The following is a 16,109-nucleotide window of genomic DNA, read 5'->3' on the forward strand; positions in this document are numbered from 1 at the left end:
GGTATATCATTTTCCATCCTTTTCATTAAACATATTTGTGTCTTTATATTTAAAGTGACTTTTTTTAGGCAAAATATTGCTTCATGAGTGAGAGAATGTTCCTTCCTCTTCTATTTATTGGAAGAGTGTGTGAAAACTTGATAGTAATTATTTTTAAATGTTTGGTGGAGTTTACCAGTGAAGCTATTTGGGCCTAGGCTTTTCTTTGTGGGTAGCTTTTAAATTATGAATTCAATCTCTTGTTACACGTCTTTTTAGATTTTCCTTTTCTTTTGGGGTCTATCTCTGTATATAGAATTTCCAGGAATCTTTATCCCTCACGTAAGTTTTCTAATTTGTTAATACAGAGCTGTTCATGGTATTCCCTTATAACCCATTTTATTTTTACAAGGTTGGTAATAATGTCCTCTCATTCATTTCTGATTTTATTAAGTTCAGTCTTCTCTCTTTTTTTTTCAGTCAGTCTAGCTAAAGGTCTGTCAACTTGTCCACCTTTTCAAAGAACCAAATTTTGTTTTCATAATTTTTTCTATTGTTTTTCTGTTCTCTATTTCATTGATTTATGCATTAATCATTATGATTTCCTTCCTTCTGCTTGCTTTGGGTTTAATTTGCTCTTTGTTTTCCAGTATCTTAAGATAGAAAGTTAGATTATTGATCTGAGATATTTCTTCTTTTTTACCATAAGCATTTATAGGTATAAATCCTCTTTTAAGCACTGCCTTAGCTGCATCACATACATTTTGGTATGTTGTATATTTATTTTCATTCATCTCAAAAAATTTTCTAATTTCACTTGTGATTTCTTCTTTTAAACCATTAATTATGTAGGAAAGTTTAATTTCCACATATTAAAAAATTTCCCAAATTCTTTCTGTTATTGATTTCTACTTTTATTTCACTGTATTCAGATGATACTTTGTGTGATTTACATCCTTTTAAATTTACTGAGGTTTGTTTTAAGGCCTAGCACATGGTCTGTCCTGGAGAGTGTGCCATATGCCCTCAAGCAGACTGTATATTCTGCCACTGGAGGTGAAGTATTTTATAGATATCTTTTTGGTCAAGTTGGTTTATAGTGTTGTTCAAGTCTTCTGTTTCCCGTTGATCTTCTGCCTCCTTGTTATAACATACCCAGTGTTGGAAGTAAGATATTGAAGTGTCCAACTATTATTGTTGAATTTTCTTTTTCTCTCTGATCCTGTTACTTTTTGCTTCATGTAATTCCAGGCAAGCAACAGGCTCTTAGCTCCATCTCCTGAACTCAATGTGCCCTCTGGGCTCTGCCGGGGGTACCCCTCCACCACCACAATCTGAAAATTCTGTCAAGATAATAATATGGGGTGATCATAGGGCTTACCTCATTTTTTTCTTGCCTCTGAGGGATCACAGTCAACTCCATGACATCCAAAATGTTGAAAGCTGTTGTTTCATATGTTGTCTCACTTTCTTGGGTTATTTAGGTGAAAGGGTAAATCTGGCCCCTGTCAGTCTCTCTTGGACAGATTATAAGCTATAGTTTAATTTAAATTTTTGCTAGATAATACCGTAAAACAGGGGTTAACAAACTTTCTCTTAAAGGGCTGGAGAGTATACTATTAATACACTATTACTATTACTATAACAAGTTTGGTCAACAAGTTTCTGACATAAATACTTAACTCCACCATTGTAGCACAAAAGCAGTCATAAATGAACTGAGTCAGAATGAGTGTTACACCAAAGATATGGCTAGGGAAGGAGGTGGCCAGACTCAGACATAGAGAACAAACCAGTGGTTACCAGTGGGGAGAGGGAAGGGGGGAGGGGAAATGTAGGGAGAGGAGAGTAAGAGGTACAAACTATTAGCTGTAAAACAAGCTACAAGAATATATTGTACAACATGGGGAATGTAGCCAATATTGCACAATAACTATAAATGGATTATAACCTTTAAAAATTGCGAATCACTATATGGTACACCTGTAACTTACATAATATTGTACATCAACTACACTTCAATAAAAACTTTTTTATAAAGCAGCTGTAAATGAGTGAATGTGGCTGAGCCCCAGTAAAACCTTATTTACAAAAACAGGTGGCTGATATCTGGCTATAATTTGCCAACCTCTAACTTAAGATATTACTCTTTGTTCTTTTCCAGACTTCCTTTTATGTGACCCTTCCTCATCTCAGCCAAGTTAGGTAGTTAGTCAATTAAAATTTTTATAAATGGGATAGAAAGAAAAAAGAAACTAAGTTTTTTAAACTGCCAAAATGGGTTATTGAGAATTGAAACTGAAATTTTAAGAGAAGAAATGTGAAGAGTTTATTCCATAATACCAGAAATAGGATAGAAAAAGAGCCAGACAATACATAAATACTCTTGTCATCTTCCCCACCCTACTCTCACCCTTTATCCTCAAGGGAATAGATGATAGTCACTGGAATTGAGGAGATTAGGAAAATGGAGATATCATATTCCCTTGGTCAGGGGTCTAGAAATGATAAAACATAACAAGGACAAAACACACAGAGAAGACAGGAGTGAGCTTTAGGAGGCTCTGATTACAGCCGAGGACCAGCACCAAGGAGACTCCCAAAATTTGTGCCAATATCTACAGACCATAATTTGTGGGGGCACCATTACTATTCTTTTCATATCTGTAGGGTAAGGGACTTATGTTGACAGCCCTGGTATATGACTTGATATGTTATCATTCAATAGGATATTTACCCATCCACAGCCTTTGCTGAGCCTTACCCAGTCTGCTCCATGTGGATATTCCCTCTCTTTAATGGCCAAACACTCTTAAATTGTCACCCCTCAAAACAGCCAATGGGATCCTTTTTACTTGGAAAGGGGTAGTGGTATAAAAAGGGAAGTTCCCAATAAATGTTTTGAGTAAAAATTTAAACTGCTGAAACGAATCTTTTTATATCAAACTATCCCAAATATATCCTCCAAATTTAATGAAAATCTTTTTTTTTTTTTGAATGAAGTAGTACTGGACAGAGACTTAATTGTCTTAATTAGTAGTGTGATCCATAGTTGCTGATTTAAGGATTCAGTTTTCTTAATACTTCAGTGTATTTTATTTTCTGGTTGTCTTAAGGTCTTTGCTATTTGCCTGACTCTGATTCTACTAGTTAGCGTTTCCACCTACACAATTACCATTTAGGCATTCTACAAAAATTTCTGTTCTATGTCAACCACCATGGGTGATGGCACGTTTGGAGCACCATCATTGGCAGAGTTTATCAGAGATTATCAGAGCTGCAAGGGCACAGAAAATCATCACTCCAATTCCACATCTTACAGATGAGGATATTGAGGCCCTGATGAATGAAGCAGCATATCCAGCATCATACATGCAGTCCTCAGGCTAAAATTAGAGGTTTTCTGACCCCCATCCATGTTCTTTCCACAACCCTATGCCACTGGTGATGTCATTTAGTTCAAAAGTTTCCGGTAGAGATTGAAATATGTCTTAATAATTATTTGAGATTCCCTAGGCAGAGGATCCTCCCTTTTAGCACAAAATAATTTTCAAAATAAATATAAAAATAATCAGTGACCAACTGTGACATTCCACTAGCCTATTCAGATGTCACCAAAGACAATACAACTGATGAGAACACTCATCAGGAGTGTGAAGTGTCAGTTCACATTGTGAACTATTATCTCCCGCAACAAGAGCCGGTAGCTTTGTTTCTGGCTGCTGTTCTCTGTGACCAACATTATTTTTCTTCACAGTTAGGTCCCTTAGAATTGATTCCAAAAAACTGAACCACACCTAAGCCGGCCTTAGTAATGAGAGATTTCTAATGAAGAATCAAGGATATTTCCAAAACCCTAGGGCAAGAAATTCAGCTCACACTTTATCAAGAATTCTCTGGAAGCCCATGGTTTCTCACCTCCTCCACTTTGCATGTCTGCCCCCCATTCTTCTGTTCTGTTTGTCTGTGTAAACCAGGTGTGTTCTGTCAGTGCTTGCTCATTAATCTACGGAATCTAAAAATTTCTGCTGAGAAACAGCAGCCTCAGTCCTCTCAAGTCCACATCCTTTACAGGTAAAGTACCTATTCTAAAAAATTTGTGGGAGCATAAAGTTAGTTACTGAAATTTCTAATATAACAAAGTATACAAATAATGCTCACTGTAAAAATTCCTTATATAGGTGTAAAAGTGTAGAATTTAAAAAATGCTTCCAACTCTCTTATATTTACTTCACCTTAATCCCATAGAGGAGGCAGCCAGATGTCACTGACTCCATTTTACAGCTAGAAAAACAAACTCAGAGACTTTAAGTGATTTACCCAAGCAGCAGAGTCAGATCTTGAATCCAGGTTTCTAGGCTTCTAGTCCATTTGCCCTTTCAATACCCACATGCATAGCCACTGGCTTATGAAAGGAAGAAATCGTGGTGATGTTGCGGAGGTGATGACAGAGGCCAAAGAGTAGGTGAATTGAGTAGCCACCTGACTATTTTAAAACTTGGTTCAGAGTTCTGTCATTCCATAAAATGTTTATTATTCTTGGACCCAACTGTACCTTTTTTTTTTCCCCTGCTCTTCCATGTGAACACACCAAATTATTTTAATCTGTGTTTTCAAATTTTTACTTAACTTTTAACTTCCTGTAGACTGATTCCTTTTCCGATAGTGAACCAGGAGTGACCTGCAAAACTGGCAGAAAATAATGTGGATGATGATAAAAATGACAATAACAATTACCAAAGCCAGTCATCTATAGGATTAGAGTTTCCTTTGAAACTGAGAAACAGCATAAAAAAATGTGAAGAAAAATGTTAAATATCTGCAACTAGATGAAAGAATTCCTTATTCAGTGATTGATATGAAGTCTGAGGAACTAACTCCATGTGTTAAAACAGAACAGAAAACATGAGTACAAAGGTATTATGCAAACAAAGAACAGCATTTCCATGTGTACAAGTTTAACTGGGGCTGAAGTGAGCTCTGGGGCACCTTCCCCAGCACAGACAAGGGAATCTGGGATTCATATCTAAAACATTTTTCACAGTTGGATCATTGTTTACATAAATGTAAGGTGGTAGTTTCCACTAGGGTATCATGCGTCAGAATCCGCTAGTGAATAAAATGGGCACAAATTTTAAATGTTTCCAAGGCATATATAAACAAGCACAATGTTAATATGCAATGATAGCATCAGGCTACATCAAGTAAAGAGGATAATATCTCCATGTAAGATTTCTTCCACCTAGAAGTGTGCCATCTGAGAACACTAAGGATTAAATCTTGAAGAAACAAATGTACCTTCTAAACTTAAAAAAAAAAATCTATTCATACGGCTCATAGGCCCAGCCTAAAAGAAAACTTGTCTGTAGCATTTTAATTCCAATGGAAACTACAACTGATCCTGCTCACTAAAATGTTCGTTTACATAACTTTAATTAACTATCATAAAATGGATGTGTGCTTTGTGCTCTTTATAAAATGACCACTGCATCAAATAATGTCAATTATTATACTAACAATCAAGAAGGAAAAGAAAGTAATGTCTCTTATCTGGGGAATGAACATTCTTACAGCAACTGCTAGTCTTCCTTTCATTTAAAACTTCTTCCTTAACTCTGCTTAAACTCAATACACATAACTCTCCTGACTCCTGATCACAATTTCATCAAGTCTCTGTTCCTCCATATTCACCTCTCCCTAGGCTGATACACTGGACCATAAGAGTGATGGGAAACAATGGAAGAAACAACCAAACCAGGCTATGAGGATAAAGGAAAAATGTTAGCAACAGAAATCCAGTCCTTTAACCCTGAAACCTCAAGGTTTAGAAGTTGGGGGGAAAAAAAAAGAAACTATGGAAGAATGCAGTGAACTGAACAGGTGAGTAGCAATGAAAGTAAGCATCGCCCTTTCCCTTATTAACCATGAGGATCTCTACTGGGTGCAACCAAGTCACTTAATCTCTTTGGCGGTCAGTTTCCTTATTTGCACAAAGGGAACACTTAAACCCCCCCCCCCCCCCAGTTTAGAGAGCTATTGAAGGAATCAAATGTAAAAGTTTTTTGGAATTTATTTTTCTCGATAAAGCACTTTATAAATATAAAGGGACTTTAAAAAAATTTTATTCTTGTTTATGGCCTATTTTCTAATCCTCATTCTCCTGTTCTAACTTCTCATTAACCCCTTTTTATCTCTCTTCAGTCTGTATTTAACTTTAAAACATGAAAGACTTTTATTACAATTCACACATAGTTGAAAAACCACTTTGGCCTGAGGTAATACTTCAACTCACATAAGTGGCAAGTTCTCCACACGCTTACAAGCTCAATGTCAGATCTCTTCACCCAGGGAATGCTAAGCCCATCTTATTGTGGCCAGTTAAGGGTGGATGGAGTCTTAAAGCCCCTTCTCTTCTGGGTTTGGTTGGTGCTCAAAACCAACTAAAACACCCCGGTACTACATAAACAGTCAAATCTGGAAAAAAGTGGAAATAATTATGGTTTTATGGAGTCACTTTAAAAATACAAGCATCTTTTCTATTATTTTCCTTTTCTTTTAAATAACCCAGAAGTAATGAAACTTCCCAGGGATTAATTTGCTCATCTGACCAAATCTGGCTCAACATCCTGACAATGTCTGGTTAAAAGATGTGACCACCACAAACATAGTTTCTCATCCCCAACTCCATGTTTTACTCATTACCTGGCAAAGGTACAAGCCAAAATTCTTGTAAACCTCCTGATTTCCCGCTCATAATTTGGGGAAGTAAACCATGGCCGAGAAACCACATGAAACTCCATTAAATGAATCTAAATAAATGATATTTCTGCAAATGAATCACCACTTACCCAAATTCCATGCACTGCAAAGAGACACAAATGGTCAATAAATACCAGATTCCCAATAACCACAACACACAGATTCAACCTCAGGGACAACTCCATCTCAACTGGATGTAAAGAGTAAGCAATATCTATGACTCCTGGTCACGGCTACAAACGAGCAGATTAAACAGCAGCCCTTGAGTGTCTGTGTAACAACTGCCTCACAATACAGGGTAAGTTAGGAAAACTGAGTCAGAACATTAAAATGGATGCTGATTTTAGACAGGAGCAAAGAAGAAAAGATTTTAAGGACTGAGCACTGCTTTGAAAGAATACACATAAAGTAACTTAAATTGTACAACATTTTCACGATCACAGTAACACCATTTTCTCAGCAAGATTTACAGCATTGCCCTTTAGTTTTTAAACAACGTTTGTGGAGTTCTTATTGGTTTTAGGGACTGCGCTAAGTGCTTGGGACATAATAAACAACAGAAATATACTTCCTACCCTCACAGGCCAAATCCAATCCACTGGCTTTTTTTCATAAATAAAGTTTTACTAAAACACGATAATTTGATTAGGTATTGTCCATGACTGGTTTGCCATGACTATGCTACAATGAAAGAATCAAATAGTTGTGACAGAGAATGTTTGGCCCACAAAGCCTAAGATATTTACTATCTGTCCCTTACAGAAAAAAAAAAAAATTGCCAACCTCTGATCTAGAGGGATAAATGGACAAGAATACAGGAAATTATAATACTGTTTAATTAGAGCTAGGATGTGGGAATTTTGCAGTTCCATATCAGGATTTGGAGGATCAAGGAAGACTGAGGTAATATTTAAATGGAGACCTTGAAATGAGTAAGTAGCAGCCAGATGATGGGAAGAGAAAAAGTATTCCAAAGGAAGGTCACATGCAAAGGCAGGGAGGCCAGAGAGAATGTCCCATTCAGGGAACTGAAAATACAGTAGGTCAACTTGGCTGGAACAAGGAGAGGGAGGGGAGTAGGGATGAGAGGTGACGGCAAAGAGAAAATCAGGATCCAGATTACAAATGTTCCTCTATATTAGCCTAAGAAGTTTTGAAATTATTCTGACGGTTTACGTCGTGGAATGAATTAATTGAGCTGTAGGAATTTAGTGTTTATAGAAGATTTATGATAAGGCTTATTTCTGACATAGCCACCAGGAAAACAAAAGCAATGAACTTTGAAATTGATATTCATCAGGAAATGCTAACATTCAAATTAACCTAGGCCTTCAACCCCTACCAACCCATGGCTCTGGGAATTAAGTGCCTGTGACAGCATAAAACTAAAATTTCCTGTAACTCTTAACACAATGCTTCAACTCCAGTTTGTGCTGACAGTATAACCAAGGCACATCTGAAAAGATAGTCAGTGAAGGTGCTGAAAGAGGACTCCAACCTGCCCTGCCTGAAAACTGAGGCAGCTAAGGCAACTTAGGTTTGATATCTGCCCTTTCCATAAAATGCCTATATAATCACCTATGGTTTTCACCCTCTCATTGGCTGCTCCATCTCAGTCTTACTTCCTTGTCTTCCCTCTTGTCCTAGACCTCTTAATGTTGGAGTCCCTAGCACTCAGTCTTTAGCCCTATTCTCTACCTACACTAACTCATTTAGTGAATGAATCCAGTCTTATTGCTTTAAATATCACTCAGAAACTAATGTTTCCCAAATGTTCTCCTGAACTTCAGTCTTGTGCATCCTCTTGCCTATTTGATATGCCTACTTCGGTGTCCAGTAGATATCACAAACTCAATACATCCCTCACCAAACTTCCTCCTCTCAAAACTACTCAACCTGCAATCTTTTCCATTTTATTTGATAGTAACTACATCACGTCCATGATTCAGATCAAACATGTTGAGGTCATCCATGACTCCTCTCTTTTTCTCACACCCCTCATCCAATCTGTCAGGAAATCCTCTTGGTTCTGACATTAATATAGATACAAAATTTAACCTTTCTCTTCACCTCCACAGTTGCCACCCACCACCATTATCTCTCACCTAGACTACTGAAATAGCTTCCTAACTGTTCTGCCTGATTCAATCCTTTTCCCTTCAAGTCTATTCTCAACACAGGAGTTAGAGTGATTCATTTAAAATAGAAGTCAAAATGTAATTTTCTTCTGTTCATAACTTTGTACTGACTTCCCATCTCACCGAAATGGCTATGCTCTCCCCATTCCTGGTCCCCATTACATCTCCACTCTTTAACTCCTACAATTCTCCCCCTCATTCACTGCATCATAGACCTACTGATCCTTTTGCCGTTTCTCAGATATACCAGGGATAAACCAGGGATGCTCCTGCCTTTGGGTTTATGTACTGGCTGCTTATTCTACCTGATATGCTATTACCCCCAGATAATCACACGGCCAATTACTTCATAGCAGATTGGATAACTGACCTCAATTCTCTATCCTTCCCTACATCCACACTCTTGCCTCATCATGGGTATAGTATACTTCCCTGTCCCTTGACCTTAGGCTTGGTCATTTGACTTCCTTTGCCAAAGGTAAATGGGCAGAAGCAACAGTGAGCCAATATGACATTAGTCCTGACGAAGATTGCTCCTTGAATTTTCATCACTTTGAAAAGTCTTTCCCCTACCTGACTGTATTATTTAGGTTATGTCCTAGAGTGAACATACATGGAAGAGAACTACTCTAGCCAACCTACCAACCATTGAGCAAGAATAAATGATTGCTCTTTTAAACCAGGGATTGGCAAACTTTTCCTATAAAGGGCCAGATAGTAAATATTTTAGGCTTTGGAGACTATATAGTCTCTGTTGTAACTATTCAACAACACTAGCTTGAAAGCAGCCATAGACAATATGCAAATGAACATGGAACATGTCTGTGTTCCAATAGAACTTATTTACATAAATAGGCTGGGGTGAAATAGGATCGGAACTGGCTCTGACTCCAAAACCCTCTCACTGTCTATTAAATCATCATAATATCATTTAATTTCATTAAGGTCAGGGGTCTAGGGAAACTCATGATATTTTATTTAAAAAATGAAAGCAACAATGATCAGTGGATATTGATGAAATATACATCTATCTGGTTCAAATTTTACTTCATCATTTTTTTTTTGACTGACAATCTTATAAGGATCATCCAACCACTTTATATCTTGGTATATCATTGCTGATTTTGCCAAATTCTCCTTAATTGAATAAGGACTTCTGACCTGCTTTGTACCCATGTTCCTGACTTAGTCTATGCTTGCCTTGAAGCTATTAGACGAAGCTTCCTAAAGTTAATCCAACATCCCTAAGTTCCAGCTGGCATTTGGACTTTCTTGGTCTGCTACTCCACTTGACTTTGCATTTGAATTACCTCAGTATGTACTAGGTCACTGACAGTACTCAAGAGCCACATTTCTCTCTAAAGTCCCACTGTCTCTCTAGCCCAGACTTAGAAAGTATACAATGAGCTATTGATCTCTCAATATTCTATGAGTGTTCACTTTCACAAGTTAGAATCACTAACACTGCCAGTTGATGTTAGTTCTCATCCCTCCTCCTTTGTAGTAAACTAGAAATTTTAAATTTCAGCTTCCAGAAAACAGAATTTTGGAATCATATTTTTATTCCTTGTAGGATTTCAAATGTACCCTACAGAGGCCTTTTTATATCATTCATGCCTAGAGGCTATCAATGCCCTTCAATGAAAGCCTATACTATGAAGTCAAATTAGACCAGCCTTTAGATACTGGTTTCACTACGAAATAATTGTGTATATTTGGACAAGTTACATAATGTCCTCAGTTTCTTTATCTCTAAAGTATTTTACTGAAATTTCACTTCATAGTGTTTGTTTGGAAGGTTAAATGAGATAATTAATGGGTGCCTTGATAACATTTTTTAGAGATAAGTATGTGTGTGTGTGTCTGTGTGTGTGTATGTATGTATGTGTATATATATATATATATATATATATATAAAATATCTTCCCCCCACACACTGCATTTTCCTCTTTTATTTACTTTCTGGAAAGTTGATAATCACCTCCAAGCCTATTACTACAGAGAGAGATGTGTTGGGGGAGAAAAATAGAAAGATCCTATAAGGATGACTGGCTTTTGCTTTAAAAAAAAAAAAAAAACAACAGTTTAGGGGAATGGATTCATGAGCACAAAATATCTTGAAGATATATGAAAGCAAATGTTTTTTAGCATAGAATGTAAGGATTCCCATGTGCAAGGGAAGGAGATATGAGGAAAAAGTATCTGGATCTCAAAATCAAACAGGACGTATACCTTGCTTCTGGCAGTACCAGGGCTTTGGCAAGATCCCAAGAAATTACATATGCCTGGCATGTCAGGTTTATGAAAGATTATAATGAGAGGAAAATCTAGGCAGGTAGCTTGGGGTCAGATTTTGCCACTTTACAGAGTTTGTACTTTGTTTAACAGAGAGTGACAAGTTTTAAGGTGAGGTGAGACTTCATTCAACAGCTATTTTAGGAAGATTAATCTGAGGTAAGTCATAATTGAAGGACAGAGAAAACTGAAGGAGAGAGAAACTGGTGGCAAAGAAAGACTGGAAGGAAAGATAGGAGTTAGGGCTTACTGTAATAGCCAGAGCCTGCGGGGATAAAATATTAAACTTGTATTGTTTGAACCTCCCAATTCCTGGACTTTAAAGGTTGGGTGAAGAAAGCACTTTGGCCAAGATTTCAAGATGCTCTTGGCCTTGCCAGATAGAATTACAGCCACCTGTGAGCTAAACCAGAGCTTGAAACACACATGTGCTACAAATCCCATTTAACCTGGCCTCAGTATCCTAGGTGTATTATAGAATGGATCTTTTGTCTTCTTTTCAGCAATTCACTTATGATAACCTCAGGTCTAAGAGGTAGGAAATCAGATGCTACTAAAAGGGTCAGTCTGTGAGAGGACTGAGTAGCTCACTGATTGTAATGGCTCCAGAATCAGGCTTCCTGCATTCTTAAAAGCAAAGGGTGTGTGTGGTGGTTTTTTTTACACAGCACTCCAGGATCTTTTTACCTATTTGAAAAGTCATTATTGCCATTAAAATACAAACTGTACTTTCATTGGCATTAAACAACATATATTAAAAAGCTTTGACGGTTGACAGTTAGGCTTAGAGAAGCTCTTTCACAGCTCTTGGAGCTGTTTTCTCTCACCAACAAGAAAGTCAGAATCCCTCTGATTACAATAAAGTATTAACAAAATACTGACTCTGCCTAAAAATTTAGTAACTATTGAATATAGAAATAAATGTCACATGATTGGTTATCCAGTAACTACAGAAAGTAGCTCTGGCCTAAAGATTACTTACCTAAGCTCCATCTTGCCTTAGAGTGGAATCTAGAGAGAGGATTAAATCTCAAATCTTCTGAGAGTCCACTATGTTCCGAGTACTTTGCTAGGTCCTTAGCATGCATTATTTCACTCAAACCATATAACAACTCGATAAGCTAAATATTACTATGTTTATTTTACAAAGGAGAAAATAGAGCCTCAGAGAAGTAAGATCACATGACAAAAATAAATACATAAAAATGTATCGATGCTGGGGTTTTACTCCAAGATTGTTTCTCAACTTCTAGAAAAGATAGTATAGAGATTCAGGAGAAGATGGCGGAAGAGTAGGACGCGGAGGTCACCTTCCTCCCCACAGATACATCAGAAATACATCTACACGTGGAACTGTTCCTATAGAACACCCACTGAACGCTGGCATAAGACCTCAGACTTCCCAAAAGGCAAGAAACTCCCCCATGTACCTGGGTAGGGCAAAAGAAAATAGAAAAAACAGAGACAAAAGAAAAGGGACAGGACCTGCACTAGTGGGAGGGAGCTGGGAAGGAGGAAAGGTTTCCATACACTAGAAGGCCCTTCGCCGGCGGGACTGCGGGTGGCAGAGGGGGGAAGCTTCGGAGCCGCGGAGGAGAGCGCAGCCACAGGGGTGCGGAGGGCAAAGCGGAGAGATTCCGGCACAGAGGATCGGTGCCGACCAGCACTCACCAACCCGAGAGGCTTGCCTGCTCACCCGCCAGGATGGGCGGGGGTTGGGAGCTGGGGCTCCGGCTTCGGAACTTAGATCCCAGGGAGAGGACTGGGGTTGGCGGCGTGAACACACCCAGAAGGGGTTAGTGCGCCACGGCTAGCCGGGAGGGAGTCCGGGAGAAAGTCTGGAGCTGCCGAAGAGGCAAGAGATTTTTTCTTGCCTCTTTGTTTCCTGGTGCGCGAGGAGAGGGGATTAAGAGTGCTGCTTAAAGGATCTCCAGAGACGGGCGCGAGCCGCGGCTATCAGCGCGGACCCCAGAGACGGGCATGAGACGCTAAGACGGCTGCTGTCGCCACCAAGAAGCCTTTGTGCAAGCACAGGTCACTATCCCCACATCCCCTCCCAGGAGCCTGTGCAGCCCGCCACTGCCAGGGTCCCGTGATCCAGGGACAACTTCCCTGGGAGAACGCACGGCCTGCCTCAGGCTGGTGCAACGTCACACGGGCCTCTGCCGATGCAGGCTTGCCCCGCATCTGTACCCCTCCCTCCCCCCGGCCTGAGTGAGCCAGAGCCCCCGAATCAGCGGCTCCTTTAATCCCGTCCTGTCTGAGTGAAGAACAGACGCCCTCAGGCGACCTACACGCAGAGGCGGGGCAAAATCCAAAGCTGAACCCCGGGAGCTGTGCGAACAAAGAAGAGAAAGGGAAATCTCTCCCAGCAGCCTCATAAGCAGCGGATTAAAGCGCCACAATCAACCTGATGTACCCTGCATCTGTGGAATAACTGAATAGACAACGAATGATCCCAAATTGAGGAGGTGGGCTTTGAGAGCAAGATAGATTATTTTTTCCCTTTTCCTCTTTTTGTGAGTGTGTATGCTTCTGTGTGAGATTTTGTCTGTATAGCTTTGCATTCACCATTTGTCCTAGGGTTCTGTCTGTCCGTTTTTTGGTTTGTTTTTTTGTTCTGTTTGTTTTTTACTTTTTAAAATTTTTTTCTTAATAATTATTTTTTTATTTTAATGATTTTATTTTATTTTATCTTACTTTCTTTTATTTTATCCTCTTTTTTCCTGTCTTTCTTTCTTTCTATTTTTTCTCCCTTTTATTCTGAGCTGTGTGGAGGACGGTCTATTGGTGCTCCAGCCAGGCATCAGGGCTGTGCCACTGAGGTGGGAGAGCCAAACTCAGGACACTGATCCACAAAAGACCTCCCAGCTCCACGTGATATAAAACAGTGAAAATCTCCCAGAGATCTCCAACTCAACACCAACACCCAGCTTCACTCAATGACCAACAAGCTGCAGTGCTGGACATCCTATGCCAAACAACTAGCAAGACAGGAACACAATGCCACCCATTAGCAGAGAGGCTGACTAAAATCATAATAAGGCCACAGACACCCCAAAACACACCACCAGACGTGGACCTGCCCACCAGAAAGACAAGATCCAGCCTCATCCATCAAAACACAGGCACTAGTCCCCTCCACCAGGAAGCCTACACAACCCACTGAACCAACCTTAGCTTCTGGGGACAGACACCAAAAACAATGGGAACTATGAACCTGCAGCCTGTGAAAAGGAGACCACAAACACAGTAATATAAGCAAAATGAAAAGAAAAAAAGACACAGCAGATGAAGGAGCAATGTAAAAACCCACCAGACCTAACAAATGAAGAAGAAATAGGCAGTCTACCTGAAAAATAATTCAGAATAATGATAGGAAACATGATCCAAAATCTTGGAAATAGAATAGAGAAAATGCAAGAAACATTTGACAAGGTCCTAGAAGAACTAAAGAGGAAACAAGCAATGATGAACAACACAATAAATGAAATTAAAAATACTCTAGAAGGGATCAATAGCAGATAACTGAAGCAGAAAAACGGATAAGTGACCTGGAAGATAAAATACTGAAATAACTACTGCAGAGCAGAATAAACAAAAAAGAATGAAAAGAACTGAGGACAGTCTCAGAGACCTCTGGGACAACATTAAACGCACCAACATTCGAATTATAGGGACCCCAGAAGAAGAGAAAAAGAAAGGGACTGAGAAAATATTTGAAGAGATTATAGTGGAAAATTTCCCTAATATGGAAGAGGAAATAGTTAATCAAGTCCAGGAAGCACAGAGAGTCCCATACAGGATAAATCCAAGGAGAAACATGCAAAGACACATATTAATCAAACTATCAGAAATTAAATACAAAGGAAACATATTAAAAGCAGCAAGGGAAAAACAACAAATAACCCATAAGGGAATCCCCATAAGGTTAACAGCTGATCTTTCAGCAGAAACTCTGCAAGCCAGAAGGGACTGGCAGGACATATTTAAATGGATGAAGGAGAAAAGACTACAACCAACCTTACTCCACCCAGCAAGGACCTCACTGAGATCTCACAGAGAAATTAGAACCTTTACAGACAAGCAAAAGCTACGAGAATTCAGCATCACCAAACCAGCTTTACAACAAATGCTAAAGGAATTTCTCTAGGCAGGAAACACAAGAGAAGGAAAAGACTTACAATAATAAACCCAAGACAATTAAGAAAATGGTAAAAGGAACATACATATCGATAATTACCTTAAATATAAATGGATTAAATGCTCCAACCAAGAGACACAGATTGGCTGAATGGATACAAAAACAAGGCCCATATATATGCTGTCTACAAGAGACCCACTTCAGACCTAGTGACACATACAGACTGAAAGTGAAGGGATGGAAAATGATATTCCATGCAAATGGAAACCAAAAGAAAGCTGGAGTAGCAATTCTCATATCAGACAAAATAGACTTTAAAACAAAGACTATTATAAGAGACAAAGAGGACACTACATAATGATCAAGGGATCAATCCAAGAAGAAGATATAACAATTGTAAGTATTTACGCACCCAACATGGGAGCACCTCAATATATAAGGCAAATACTAACAGCCATAAAAGGGGAAATCGACAGTAACACAATCATAGTAGGGGACTTTAACACCCCACTTTCACCAATGGACAGATCATCCAAAATGAAAATCAATAAGGAAACAGAAGCTTTAAATGATACATGAAACAAGATGGCCTTAATTGATATTTATAGGACATTCCATCCAAAAACAACAGAATACACTTTCTTCTCAACTGCTCATGGAACATTCCCCAGGATAGATCATATCTTGAGTCACAAATCAAGCCCTGGTAAATTTAAGAAAATTGAAATTGTATCAAGTATCCTTTCCGACCACAATGCTATGAGACTAGATATCAATTACAGGAAAAAATCTGT

The sequence above is a fragment of the Pseudorca crassidens genome, chromosome 2 (assembly GCF_039906515.1).
Source record: "Pseudorca crassidens isolate mPseCra1 chromosome 2, mPseCra1.hap1, whole genome shotgun sequence".
Lineage (NCBI taxonomy): Eukaryota > Metazoa > Chordata > Mammalia > Artiodactyla > Delphinidae > Pseudorca > Pseudorca crassidens.